This window comes from Fundulus heteroclitus, chromosome 16, assembly GCF_011125445.2.
Source record: "Fundulus heteroclitus isolate FHET01 chromosome 16, MU-UCD_Fhet_4.1, whole genome shotgun sequence".
Taxonomy (NCBI): Eukaryota; Metazoa; Chordata; class Actinopteri; order Cyprinodontiformes; family Fundulidae; genus Fundulus; species Fundulus heteroclitus.
In genome coordinates, this window is record NC_046376.1 from 3,750,024 (window position 1) to 3,765,457 (window position 15,434).

A 15,434-nucleotide genomic window follows, 5' to 3' on the forward strand; every position below is an offset into this window, starting at 1 on the left:
CTGGTCTCACACCCACTGACTGTATCCATGTGTTTTTATTTATGCTAGTTTTTATTTTTCTAAAGCACTTGTCTTGCTGCGGAAATGTGCTACACAAAGGAAACTGATCCGCCTCCTGTCTGTATTCAGACTCCTGGATCAGAGTGAACATCTGGCTCTGCTTGTCACAGTTCCAGCTGTTGTAACTGCTTGCTTGTAACCATTTCCTGACTTATTTTGATCAACACACATCTGCATTCCTTGGAGGGCATGTTCTTTTGTCTTTCCCATTTTGATAAGTAGCTAAGAGAAATGGGATTCTGTGTCATGTCCTAATTATATAATAATTATATGACACAAAGACACACATAATAGAGATATGAAGGGACATAATGCAACAATCTTACCCCAGGGAACAGAAAGTCGGGAATTACCAATTAAGAGGTCTAAAAAAGTAAATTATTATTATTATTTTAATTCTTCAGTTACATTTAATTTCTGGAATAGTATTTAATAAAACATGTGAAGTATTACACTAGTGGTTTATTTCTTTTTTTCCTTTGAATAAATAAATAGAGACTAGACTTCTGTTTGTTTTTATATGGGCAAATAAAAAGTCTAATTTAACTAATGGCTTTGTGTTTTTTTTAAAGTTTAATCAGTTTTGTTTTTCTTTACTTTAAAAACCAGATAAAGTTTCAGTTCTCTGCATCAAATCATGTTCTGAACAGATTTTATATGTAAAGTATTGAACGCCATACAGTTAAATTTCTACTGTAGCAATGGGGGTAGACTTTTTTTTATTTTATTTGCTTTATCATGAACCAAATGGGACCAGATCCTGTCCTTTCACTTTAATATTAGACTTTCTCCCTGGCTGCGTCTCTTCTCACGGCTGCTCTACAGTAATTACTTAGATCCAGGACAGATGTCCCTGGAGAAATGCAGACAGAACGAGGACCGCTGTGTCTCATACAGCTGAGACACACATGAAAATGAAAATCAGCACTGGAATAAAACCCGCTGTGACACAAAAGAACACAAATCAATGCACTGAACATCAGCATCCCTTTAACGCCCCCCCCCCCCCCTCCACCACCCGTCTCGTCCAAGATGTCTTGGTCTGCCTGCAGAATAGCACTCTGCTTTGGGTGACGCAGCCAATGACTCAGTGAGCCGTGAAACACAATGACGGTGTGAGTTGCCGGCCGTCGCAGGTGAGGACGCCGGCAGAATAATCAATCCAGCGCTGCAGGTCGATGCTGCTGCTGCCCTTTATGCTTTCTGCCATGTGGAGGAATGATTGCACTGTCCTCAGCTCCTTCATGCACTTCTAAACACATTCTATAGGAGTTATATCTATAGGTACGTATGTCTACATGCCCTGCCTCGGGTTTTACAATAATAAAGCACTAGATTTTATTTTTTTTCTGATGTTATCCTAAAGAAATGTTTATAAAATAGTGGTAACGTAAAAGAAATTTGGACTGGACCGCATCGTTGGTTCACCACATCCGAGGCAAAGACTTTGGTGAATAATAATATTTTTTTGTAACCTTTGCGTGGCAGAAACAGCACAAACGTGTAGGAGCTGTTCTCACACATCCTGCACATGCTAACCGTTCACATTACGGTTCCTGCCACAGTCAAAGAAGGCTGCAAGACAGTTTTGCAAGGACAAAAGTTCCTTCACTGTCTGAAACAGTCTGGTACTTGATTTAAGTACTTAAAGTCTTGGGAAAACACACAGCATGGAAACAAATATATTTATATTTACATGTTTTATCAGCTATTCCATCATCTATAACTGCTTGTCGTTGCAGGGTTGCTGAGCAAGCAAACTCCACGCAGAAAGGATTCAAACCCAGGACCTTCTTGCTGAGGGGCAACAGTGCTACCAACTGCTCCTTGATCTAAAAGTTAATTTTTCTAATCTACCAAAAACTGCCCCCCAGGTATTCTGGAAAAGAACATCATACTGTGAGTCAAACACTGATATACCAATTGAACCAAGGCTAGCTCTCCTGGGAGACACCTCAATGCTAGCCGCAGAGAGCAGCAAAGTTAGGTTCATGAGAATAGCCTGGGCAATAGCCAATAAATGTATAGCTTTTAAATGGAAAAGCGAAGAAGCCCCCATACCCTCCTTTTGGCTTAGAACTAGTCTCCTGTATCACCAACGAGAGAATAATGTACAATCTAAAAGATAGACCAGACAAATTTGAGGGAGTATGAGGCGGCCTGATCGAATATTTGCATACAATGGATATAGACAGTCAAATGATATAATCAAAATAAGTCATAACTTCTGATGGATAAACTGCGAGCAATATACCACTCAGGTTATTATTTTGGGTACTTCTAGCACAAAGAATTAATGGTATTTAAGTAGTATCAAATATATATATATATATATATATATATATATATATATATATTTTTTTTTTTTTTTTTCTTTTTTTTTCTTTTTAAGTATGTGTATATGCTATATGTATAGGTATGTTTTTGTATGGGCACCTGTATGTACGTATATGTATGTATATTTATATGTATGTGTATATGCGCATATGCATATATGGAGGTGTATATGGGTGTGTGTTCATGTATGTATATGTATGTATGTAGGTGGATATATGTGTGTATGTACAGGTGTGCACGTACGAATGTATACATTCTATTTATTTATTTACTTTTTTGCGTGTTTGTATGTATGTATATTGTGTTCAATGCATAAGGATAGAAGTATATTAGTATATGTATAGAGACATAGAGACACATATATGTCTGTACTCACAAATAAGTGAAGGGTTAGGGAGGGAAAGTTGAAGAGACAGGATGATACTTTAGAGAAGGGAGGGAAAAGGGAATAAGAGGGGGAGGAAAAAAAGGGGGAAAGAAAATGTATAACTGGTCATGTTATGTACCATTATAAGAAAATTCAATAAAAAGATTAAAAAGATTTAAAAAAAAACACTGGTGGTGGTAGTATGATGGTCTGTGGCTGCTTTGCGTCTGCAGGACATAATCAGAGTCCAGGTTTATGTCCAGCTGAGACGCCATGGTCTGTGTTTGTTGCAGTTTTCCAACATGAATCCTGACCACTTCAGAAATATCTGCCAGCGAATCATCATGAATTTCTGTGCAGGGAGCTAAAAACATTTGAGAAAACAACTGGAAGTGTGTCAGTACTGCAGTTGCTGTTATCATCAGACGTCATTCTGCAGAAATAAATCCATGCAATAAGCCGCAGTGTCACCGAATTATAACTTCATCAAAGATCCACTCACAAGACTCTGAGTTTTCATTCTCAGTGGAAACCAGCAGAGGATTCACCTTTCATCCATGCTAGGCTTTGTTTCTCCCCCATGGTGCGTTCACAGACATCCCAGCCTGATGGGAAAGCTGCATGCGGGCATTTCAAATCGATTTCATGAGAGAATCTACAAACATTGAATAAATCCATTTTAAGCTTTATGATCTTAGATTCTTGTTTTCTTTGAGGATTGTGGAAATAACCACAGTTTGTTTACTTCCAGCCGCGACTTCATCCTACTGACGTTAAAAGATAAACTTGTTATTTTTTCCCCTTTATTAACAAAACAGCTCAGCAGTTCCAACTGGAGGAAACAGACATTTAACATGAAACATTTACATAAAAACAGTTATCATTTTGGGTCAATACCTCACACATATAGATTCTGTCTGTTTAAAGACAAAAATAAATTCAAACAGAGCCAAAACATTCACTTTCTACCTAAAAGAGCTGCTGCATATTCAGGAACTGCGCCCTGCTCTCCTTTGTACCCACATTTTGATTTTGCTGCTTTATCTCGACACCATTTTGTCCAGCAGGTTGGTCCAACATGCAGAAACCAACACACGCATCCAGTCCAGCAATCTGGAAGCTTTCTTTGCATCAAATGCAGATTTTCTCCCTTTTGCTGGAAACATTGAGATGAAAGTGTGATTAAAGAGATGCAGAGAAGAGAAAATTGGCACCCTACGAGAAATAGTGGATTTCTAAATCAATCCTTATGTCTCCCTCTATGAAATACTGTAAAAATGTAATACACTGTAAGAGGATGCAAAGAATATGTTTTGCAACATATTTAGCATGTGCAAATACTTTAGTGCATTTGCCTTTGAGTGTTTTTCTTACCCATCTTTGATATGAAAAAATAAGATTTGTACAAATTCTAACCAGTAGCCTAAAATCTACCCAAATGAAAGCTGATATCGGCAAATTTATTATTTTTTCTGTCATTTGACAAAGAAAAGAAGAAAGTAATCAGTGTATTGCTATAGCATTTGGAAATGTTTTGCTTAAAAAAAATAACAGTTTGACTCAGCTTGCGGTTGCTTATTTGGTTATTTTCCACAGATATTCTGTTAATAATGATAATAATTTATAACCTTACCCATGGGGAAAGAAATCCATTGTGTGACACAGCAGCAACCGAAGAATTACTTCCCCGTTTGACAAAATAAATACCATATAGTTTATTATTTTTTCACAATGCTGGTTTTCTTTGTCTAGTTGGCAGGAAAGCAAACTTTTCAGGTCAGAAAGCTCATAAAATGAAAATGAAGAACCTTTCAGGAAAACAAATCCTTTAAATCAGTTTTAATGACACTGTAATGAACGGTGTTACCGCACTGCAAGGAAATTACTTTCATTCAGCTCAAGCAGCGTTTATTAAAACAAATAAACCAAAAACTGTTTTAAAACTTCTTCATATTTTTCACCAATATATTTAATTGCTTTTTGAGTAAAATCTTTCGTTGCAGTTTCTCCTGTAGGTTGGAGAAAATTATAACTCGCTTTTCTCAGCTTTAGTTTTAATGGATGAGAACTTTGAGGACAAATTGATTTATGTTTAAAAAACATAAAAAAAAATACAAGAAAAATCAGAAATAACCTTGCAGCTATTTTGATTATTAACGTGTGTTATCCTTGTTGTTTCTCTCTAATAACAACCCGAGAGCGCTCCGGATCCTGGTTTGCAGTTAAAGCTGTAATTTCCTACCGTCCTTAAAGCGTCCTGCTGTTGGAGGAGCGCACCGCCGCTCTTCGTTCTGATTGGCTGCCTGGAGTCGGTGGGCGGGTCTACCGGGGGACAATAGAGAGCGGCTCCAGAGAGGCTGGCTGTGGTCAGACGGTGACGGGGATCCGCGGAGAAAGACGCCGCTTCTCCGCAGAGGTTCCAGCCCCACGGATTCAGCCCGGAACGGACGAAGCTGCTGCAGCCGGACACGGAGCCGCGTCTCCGGTCAGAGGAGCCGCAGAGCGCCGCTTGGATGGACTGACAGCTGCCGCTCGGACCGAAAGGTTGGGTCACATCAGACGTAACGTTGTTTCTTTTTTATTACCAGCTGGTTAAAAAGAAAAAGGCTCCTCTGTGTGCGGCTGTGGCTCCGTACAACTGGACCTGGTCCTGGTTCTGCTTTAAGGTTCTCTAGGTTCTGTGCGTCTTTGTGCAGCTCCAGTGCCAAGCGTCACACTCAGCTGAGGTTGTGTTTACAGCCCTGCAGTCTGGCTGTGCAAGCAACATATATCTTAATTTAAACAGCTTTTATTTATTTTTTTCCCCCTCTAATAAATATCCAAATTTGGCATTTGAAATTATTTTTGCAGTAAGCAAGTAAAAGTTGGAGATGCACCCATGTGATAAAGGAGAACAATAGAGCTGCTATCAGCTCCCTCTGAGCCTTGATTGATGTTTCTGGCTTTAAATATTCAAACAATCTGCTTTCATACACCTGAATTCCTCTTTTTTTTTTTTTTTTTTTGCTGCTTGCCAGACACATGCACAGGTGAATGCAGTCCAGCACTTGGGGCGGACATAATGCATGCTTTGTGTCTGCACAGCTCAGCTCTTTGTGCAGCAGTTTGTGTCTGTCTGCAGGCAGCAGTGTGTCAGTACACAGCGTTACGCCAAATGTGCAGAAATGCTCCAGTTTCAGGGAATTCAGCAGGATTTGACCTATAAGCTCCAGTTTCACCCTTTCAAATGCCACCGTTTTATATTTGTCTGCAGCGCCATGAAAGATGATAACTCTATAGAGGATTCATACATAAAGAAATGAAGCTATCTGCCTTTCATACCATGAAATGTATCACTATGTTGGAGGCTTCAGTGCACAACAAAGGTTTAAATGATTCACTGAATCTTTGAGGACTGACTCAGTACAGGTTTAAGCAGTCTGGGTATTTGGGATTTTACCTAAAGATGATCAAATGCAGTCAGGTTTCCATGAAAACCAGCCGCTAAAGTGAGGATCTGAGGATGGTTTTGGAGCCATAGCCATTTCCCTCTTGGAAAATGACTTTGCTTATTTCTTCATATGAAGATATCAAGTTGATTACCATCTAATATTAAAAAATTCGTAATATTTTAGCGGAAAAGCAGAAATAGAAGAATTTGCTGCCTTTAAACAAGTAAATACTGTTTTATTTTTTCTTCTATGTTGTATGTTCATCTTACAGAGAGTAAATGTAGATTATGTTTGTGTTTTTGACTTGAAATCCTTTAAAAGTTTAACTTTTTAATGATTTATTTATTGAATTCACAACATAACACCCCCTGCTGGCCTTATGTCTGCAGGTATGTCAGCGAATTGCCTTTATTATTCATTTCAAACACTAATGGTTTATCTTTTTTTGCTGTTCTCTGCAGTAAATAATGAGTTAATTTCCACACCTTCATCCTTTGGATTCTGGACATTTTAAATGTGCCACCTTTAATCTCTTACTCTCCGGCATATTCCCTGGGAAAATAATTGATTTCTCCACTCGGCTCGGCGGGGAACAGAAGAAAGAGAGCCAGATTAATGCAGAGAAAAAGGTTTTAACGTCACCGACTGTAGCGGGGGGTTCACAGCAGCGGCGTCCAGGGATGTGGCGCCACAAAGCCTCGGTGTTTGCACAAGCTGCGGGTCGAAGCCGACCGCTTTGATGTGCTTCACAGGCCCGTCCGGCCGCCGGGTCAGGCCGCCGGGTCCGGCCGCCGGGTCCGGCCGCCGGGTCAGGAAAGGATCTGCAGAGCAAAGAGCTCCTGTGGTGGAAGTGATCTCTCTGGCTGGGAGACTAAAATAAAATACAATTCACACGTTTTATGGGAGTAAAAGAAAGAAAGAACCTGGAAAACACATGAACCATGAGGCAAATGTAGTTGGTTCAGTTAAGCTGGTAATAATAAAAGAAATTGATCTTACTGGATGTTAAAAACTGCAACAGAGCTGAGCCCAAACATTGGGAAATAGGTGACCCTTGTTACTCAGAGATCCACAGGGCCTCTGGGTCAGAGCTCTGCTATTTCAATCAGCTAATCTTATCTTGTCTCACTGACCTTTTTAATCCATTTGATCCGCTGCTATAAGGGGTTTAGCGTCTTTATTTCCTCATCGATCTCAGGGTAGTCGTCCAAACGGCCCTTGATGCCGCGGACAGTCCACACCAAAACGCAGCGAGTCGTTCAGATACTCGTCCAATCAGCTGTTTCTCCGACTCAGACGTCTCACCTTTGAGTTCACTCTCGTTTTTTTAGCCCTAGGAGCAAAACCCAGTCAGTTGGGCTTAGGACAATTTTGACTAATGATGCAAGAATTCGCCTCCAGACCTGTAGACGATTGTGGCTGCTGACAGATTTGTTCATGGGAGGCGTTCTGGTGCTAAACCAGTGCTTGTGTTTCTCCTCAGCTGTTTTTCCAGATAAAAGCTCGTCTGATCTCAGATCTGTGTTTATCAGCTCCTCTCCAAACGGTAGTGAAGCACTGTGGAGTGAGGATTTAACTGTTTTATCATTTCCCACATGTTTTGAACACACAATCAGCTTTTTTCTCTCTGCACTGAAGCAGATTAAAACATTCTAGTGACCAACCTACAGCAACCTTTAGGCCAGGTTGTGGTTTTTCCTTCTCTTCAGCAGGTATAGAAGTGATCACAAAGAGAGAAATGCGTCTTCAAAAGGACCTTTGGGTGTGTTTCAGAGAGTAATCATGTTAGGATGGTGCTTCTACATCAATAAGCGACATCTATGTAGTTTACACTGCAAAAATGGATCTAAAAATAAGTAAAATGTTCTTAAAGTTAGTGTATTTGTCCTTGATTTGAGCAGGTAAATAAGATTATTTGCCAATGGAATGAGATTTTTGCACTTAAATAGGAACAACTCATCTCCATCATCTTATTTCAAGTGCAGGATGTCTAATTATCTTATTTTAGGGGTAAAAATACTCATTCCATTGGTAGATAATCTTATTTACCTGCTCATATCAAGGACAAATACACTAACTTTAAGAACATTTTACTTATTTTTAGATCCATTTTTGCAGTGTAATGCAAATTACATAAATCAGCGGAGGGATTCCTGCCTTCAACTGGTTCAATTGAATTTAAAAAGTATTTAAGATTATGGATATGTATGGTACTATAATATCATGTAGAGACATAATAAATGTTTCCAGCAGCATTCATTCACCTCCGTTGGAACGTTTCGTAACCATAAGCTCTGTTTTTGTAATTTAAAAATAAAAGCAACAAACTTAGATGCAGTTTTTGCACTATTTACAAAGATATCAGGCACACGTGAAGAGAAGATCGGTCCTCTTTTCTACTCCTGCCTTAAACTGAGGGACATGTTTCTGCAAATGTTTTTTTTTTTTATTTTACCCCGTCTTTTTGGGTCGCAATCAGCGCTGGGCTCTAAGAACCTGAAACAATTTTCTCCGCCTGTTATTAGTGGAAATATGGCGAGGCTGTAGAAAAATGCCTCTTCAGTGCAGAGAGGCTGGTGGCATCTTCTGAGGAGCAGATCTGACAATGAAACGGCGGCTCAGACTCTGATTTGCACACATGTGTGGAAGCAGTTTTGTACATTTGAAGCAAGCTTCAACGCTGCTTGGTGACATTAAAGGACCAGACCTGCTTTTCCGCGTGCTTTGAAAGAACTGCTGCTGAGCCAGTCTCAGAACCTGGTCAAACGTGATAATCGCGAGGAAAATTCAGGCACCAAGCTTCTGCTGTGCTAAATCTGACTGGACTTTCTTGTGTGCTGACATTTCATTCTGCAGCTTTTTCTTCTGACACCTACGTTTGCATTTGTGTTGCTTTTTGTTTTTGTTGTTAAGTTGCGTTCGTGTGCGTTTAATGCCGGTATATCGTCACAGATCAGTGGTTTTGGTTGGAAAGTGGGGAAATCTTTGTTAAAAGCTCGATAGTCTGTCTGTAATAACATCAAAGTGTAAAACAGGAGAAGCTCCTGTTTCCAGAGTTAGCTAAAGGATTCAAAGTCCTTTCAATAATATGATGGAGGCAATTCTAAGAGAAACGCTGAAAGTGAGTTTATACGCTTTCTTTCACTCTTTGATAACAAAAGAAAAAACTGTGAGAAGATATCTGCTCCTTTAGGACATCAAAAGCCTGACATTGTTCATTGACCACCAAGAGGATTGTTTTGGAGAAATCAGAAAAAGATGGATCCCTCTGATCCCTTTGAGTCGATCATCACAGGTTTGGGGCAGCTGGACATCTTAGAGTGCATCAGTCTTAAATGTTTGGGGGATTTTAGACGGATTTCCTGGATGAGCCTCCTGCTCTGGGCTAGAAAAGGTCTTGTAAAGTTTTCTCACCTGAGACAGGCTTAACCAGGAGAACACTCAAACTTTTAAACATCTCTAAAAGGATTTAAGTGAATCTGCAGGTGTTCACCTTTTGCTGCCAGTCTGAAGGGACACAACACAGGATTGGTCCTGACGGCTTATTGAGTTCAGACAAAACTGATAACTGACGACGAAATCAGAAATTTTCCACCATCATAGCCTCAGCTGGAGCTAAAGTTTTTCTGCAGATTAAATAGAAAAGAGTTAAGAGTAAAAAAAATGGCTGCTTCTGCTGATTATTTATATATTTTATTTCCTTGAGGTCATGGTTCCTCTTGGTTATTGATGAAGGATCGGAGATTTCTATAAAGACTTAGGCTGCCATGTTGTGTTTAGCAATGCAAGGACAGAAAAAAATCTGTTTTTTTTAATTTTATTAATCACTAAATATGCAATCATAAATTAATTAGTTTTGTTCGGAAATGTCATTTTATTTTAACCTCATTTTGCTCAACATGTTTGTAATTTCGTTAAAGCTTTTGAAAGAATCACAGGAACGGTTTGAGAGATTAAATGTTCATTAACGACATGAAGCGTGAATCTAATTTATGCGTTCTTCCAATTTAAAACTCAGCCTTTCTTTCCCTTTAATTACATTCTGACCCGGCGGGTCAGGAGCTCACTGTAAAGTCCAGCCAAATGCAGCACGTTGAGTCCATGACCTTTATTTTGAAAGGATTGAGCAGGGCTTGCTTATTTTCTGACAGGTAAGACATCGGTGTTATTTAGACCGACCTCGGCATCGGCTCCCAGTAACGAGGTCTGATCCTCCGTCTTGTTCCCATGAACACTTGATGGGGGTGTTAATTGAGTTTTTCAGCAGCAGGCGACGGCGTAACAATGCAGAACAAATAAACCTGCGAGCAGCCGCTGTGCAGTTCAAACTGAGGCATGAATTAAACATAAATGTCAGAGTATGAGAAGCTGCCTACATTGAAAAAGAAGCGGAGTGTGCTGCTCTGAAGATAATTGTTGAACAGATTATCTCTAAATGACAAAGACTCAACCCGTCTAATCATCTCTGATTAAACGCTGCGCTGCTGCTGCTGCTGATCGCTGCTTCCACCGAGCTGATTGTTAGCCGGTTCTCTGGTCAGTTTCTGAGCAATTATAAATAATTACAATTAGAAGAAGTGGAGCAAAAAGCACCTAACTGGCCTTAATAGCCTCTCAGGTGGCTTCCTGCAGAGCCTCTTTGGGCTAAAAATGTTTAAATGAAGTCTTTTAAGTTTTAAGGTTGGGAATCAACCAATCAGTCATGAGTTTATTTATGTAGCCGTTTCCACAGCCAATAAAGAAGACCAAAGCGCTTTACAGTTAAAACTGTTAAAAACATTTAAATAAAATAAGCATTAAACCATAAGAACATGCAATAAAGATAGAAAATCAGGAATCAGGTCTCATGGTGCTCCATGCAGGCTGCCCAGGCTTGCAGTTGGTAGCTCTGTTGCTTTGCAGCATGAAAGGTTCTGGGTTTGAATCCCAACCCGGGGTTTGCATGTTCTCCCTGTGCATGATTGGGTTCTCCCCGGGTACTCTGGCTTCCTGCCTCAGTCCTAAAACACCAGAGCTGGGTTAATTGGTCTCTCTGCTGACACTGAGATCCTCCAATCAGTGTTTGGACCTGATTCCTGGTACATCTCCTATAAACTGGTTTAAAGACCTGCCAGGAACACGAACGCTTAATAATTCAGAGAAATTAGGCCGGGCCAGAACAATAACTGCTTTTAAAAAAAAAAAAGCAATAAAAGTTTAAAATCTGTTCTAAAAGAGCCTGTAGAGAGGAAAGGACAGGGTGACATGATCCCATCTGGAGGTTAGAAGGCGGCAGCTGAAGGCGATTAATGAACGGAGGAGAGACAGAAATAAAGGGCAATAATGAAAGCTGGAGCTGATGAAGGGCTGACTGGCCGTCTCCAGGTCAGCACGACTTAGAAAAAGTTTAACTTTAGACAGAAGACGTAAATGAGAAAAAAATTCATTTCATTTTTTTTTTTTTTTTTTACGACAACCTTTGTCAAATATATTACCCCTAAATTGGATGGTTAAACCAACGGCGCAGAACTTCAGTGGCGCCGTGTAGCCAGACTCTTCATGATGCATTTTGTTCTACTTTGTTTATTTCTTATACTTCTAATCACCAATTCAACACACGTCATTCCACTTTACCAGACAATCAGAGTCAAGCTTCCTATCCAACAAGGCTTAAACCTGTTTGGTACAAATTCAGGTAAAATTAGAGCTGCACAGAGAATTGAACAGCGATCATATTCACAACATCAGTGGGAGCCGTACGGCAGTCACAAAGGAATACATGGAGGACATTCTGCACTGCAAAAAGAGAACTAAAAATAAGTAAAATTTTCTTGAAATGAATGTATTTGCCCTTGATTTGAGCAGGTTAATAAGACTATTTGCCAACGGAATGAGTATTTTTACCCCTAAAATAAGATAATTAGATATACTGCACTTGAAATAAGATGATAGAGATGAATTGTTCCTATTTTAAGTGCATAAAATCTTATTCCATTGGCAAATAGTCCTATTTACCTGCTCAAATCAAGAAAAAATATCTTATTTTGAGGTCTATTTTTGCAGTGTGTGGGCAGACGAGACAAAAGGGAAGTAAGGTGAGACAGCAGATATAAAACATTTCAGAATAAGAGCATCCTACTGACAGTCATGGTCATGACTGATGGAACCATGAATTCTGCTAGCAGAAAATCCCGAAGGAGAAGGTTCAGCCATGAGTTTGTGACTTTCAGCTGAAGCAAACTTGGGTTTTGTGCAGGAAAATGAGCCAAAGCGCATCAGGAAGTCCACCTCTGGCTGTGTTAGAGCAATTCAGCAATGCAGAGCGGGGCTAAACTGACCCAACGTGATGTGAAAGTCATTTATTACAGTTTTTGTAACTTTTAAGAAGGCAAATGTAAATATTCCTAAATGGTGAATGTATCCACGCAACATATGTTTTATTTTACCAGCCTTTTTTCAGCTTTTTCATATCATAGTAACATCGAGCAACCTTGTTATCCAACGACACCCATTCATTAAATTTATCCACACACAGAACGAGTCTTCAAAGAAACCTCTAATTTATGTTAATAGGAATAAATCAGAAACATAAACGTTAGGAAACTCTAAAGTCATGTTTGATCTACTGTTGCAGTTAAGAAGAAAGGAATTCATAATAAAGTTATTTAACATTTTTTGGGTAAAGAAAAGTAGCCTTGGAGTTCTTTGCTACGTGGTGATTTAAGCCTAAAAGACTGAAAAAAAAAAACACGTTTGTCATAGGAAATACATTTTATATCTCCACAACGATATATTTTCTCATTATTGAGATATTTTCTGCTTCTATACTTTTCAACCAGAAGGATTGCATATCATGGATATTTGCCTTTTTAATCCCTGAGGCTGAAGTTTCATTCTATGGATTTCTAACTGAGCTGCACAGAGAATAAAGTCAAACAGGCATCAAGGTACTTTTAACCTCCCTGGAATCTTTCGTTTTTTTCCATTTCTGTTGGGTTTCTCAGGTATTTTTCCATTCTGAGCGACAACCACCACTGATTTTAACCTGTCAGCTTTAGCTTTGCTGCCTCTTTGCACCATTTTGGGGTCAGATATGCGACGTGGAAACTTTTAGAAAGAGATCGGCTCTTCTGATTTGACCTGAAGTTTGATTTTAGCCCCATTTTGCTCGTCATGTTTGTAGTTTCTTTAAAACTTTTGAAAGAATAGCAATAGGTTTAATTCAATTCAATTTTCAATTTTATTTATATAGCGCCAAATCATGAAACATGTCATCTCAAGGCACTTTACAAAGTCAAGTTCAATCATATTATACAGATTGGGTCAGATTATACAGATTGGTCAAAAATGTCCTATATAAGGAAACCAGTTGATTGCATCAAAGTCCCGACAAGCAGCATTCACTCCTGGGGAACCGTAGAGCCACAGGGAGAGTCATCTGCATTGTACATGGCTTTGCTGCAATCCCTCATACTGAGCAAGCATGAAGCGACAGTGGGAAGAAAAACCACCCATTAACGGGAAGGAAAACCTCCGGCAGAACCGGGCTCAGTATGAACGGTCATCTGCCTCGACCGACTGGGGTTACAGAAGACAGAACAGAGACACAACAAGAGAAACAAAAAAGCACAGAAGCACACATTGATCTAGTAATCTGTTCTACATTAGATGGTAGTAGCGGGTGAGCCGTCTTCTCTGGATGATGTCACAGTTAACAGAACGCCAGACCAGGTGTACCTACTATGAAGAAAAAGAGAGAGAGCAAAAAGTTAAAAGCTGAAATGACGACAGTCATTTCAATGTAATACAATGCAAAACTGAAGAACAGTAGAAATCAGTAGAGTAAGAAACTACACTGCAAAAACGGAACTAAAAATGCGTAATATTTTCTTAAAATTAGCGTATCTGTTCTTGATTTGAGCAGGTAAGTAAGATAATCTGCCAATGGAATATCATTTTTGCACTTAAAATAGGAAGAACTCATCTCCATCAACTTATTTCAAGTGCAGTATATCTAATTATCTTATTTTAGGGGTCAAAATACTCGTCCCATTGGCAGATAATATTATTTACCTGCTCAAATCTAGGACAAAAACACAAATTTTAAGAACATTTTACGTATTTTTAGATCAGTTTTTGCAGTGTAAACGCTCATTAACAACAGGAAGCATGCTTCTAATTTATGCTTTCTTCCAATTAAAACTCAGCATTCCATTACATTGAAGAGTTTAATTTAACCGGCTAAAAGAGAAGAAGAAGTTTTTGTCTGTATAGCAGATTTCCATACGGTTTTACATCAACAGCGATTGTTCGTTAAGCGTTTTTTTGGCCGGTTGACGTATTGATCAGGCGTTCCAGGTAATTTATTAGGTGCCGATGTTTTACACGGCCGAACACAACAGAGGCGGCTGCTGCGGTTCTCATTTCCAGCGGTATGAGGGAACCGTTACTCAGCACATTTGTCACGTTTCACCCGCATCCCGGGCCGTACTATTGTCCACCTGAAATTGATCACGGCTTTTGCTGATGCCGCTGTTCTTGAGACGAGGGTTCAGGATTGTATCCTCGCAGCAGAAAGAGCCAATAAAAACATTTATTTCCCCTAATCTAAGCCTCACATCTGTCAGTAAAGCCTGTGACGGGATGCAGTTATTGATCTGCCGACTCTTTCTCTGAACCGAGGCTTTGCAGAAGTTAGTTGGCTTGTTAAAAAAAAAAAAAAAAAAACGGAGAAAAAGAAATGTACAAGAAAAACGGAATCCCAGCGCATAAAGCCATGCAAAGAACGTGAAGATTTCACTTTTACCAATCCACTTACATGCAATCTAATGATTTCATCCTTTACATCCAGATTCATTATACTAGTAACCATGGAGTATAGACAGCTGGTAAGGTGTATGGACGGACTTCACTGCAAAAAGAGAACTAAAAATAAGTCAAATTTTCTTGAAATTAATGTATTTCTCCTGGATTTGAGCAGGTAAATAAGATTATTTGCCAATGGAATGAGTATTTTTACCCCTATAATAAGATAATTAGGCATACTGCACTTGAAATAAGTTGATCGAGATGAATTATTCCTATTTTAAGTGTAAAAATCTTATTCCATTGGCAAATAATCTTATTTACCTGCTCGAATCAAAGAAAAATACATTAATTTCAAGAAATATTTTCTTATTTTTAGCTCTATTTTTGCAGTGTTTACCTTGATTCAGTCACTTGTCCTGCACATGCACGGGGTGACAGTGGGGAGTGGCTGC

General features: G+C 39.3%; 1 protein-coding gene across 1 annotated transcript in view; it reads left to right on the forward strand.

Annotated features, from left to right (window-relative positions):
• The first annotated feature begins 5,180 nt into the window (after positions 1–5,180).
• LOC105938897 (serine/threonine-protein kinase SBK1) overlaps positions 5,181–15,434 on the forward strand; it is a 29,130-nt gene continuing 18,876 nt past the window's right edge. The window contains exon 1 of the mRNA XM_012880828.3: positions 5,181–5,308. The gene's annotated coding sequence lies outside the window, so the exon portion shown is untranslated. The remainder of the gene's footprint in view (positions 5,309–15,434) is intronic.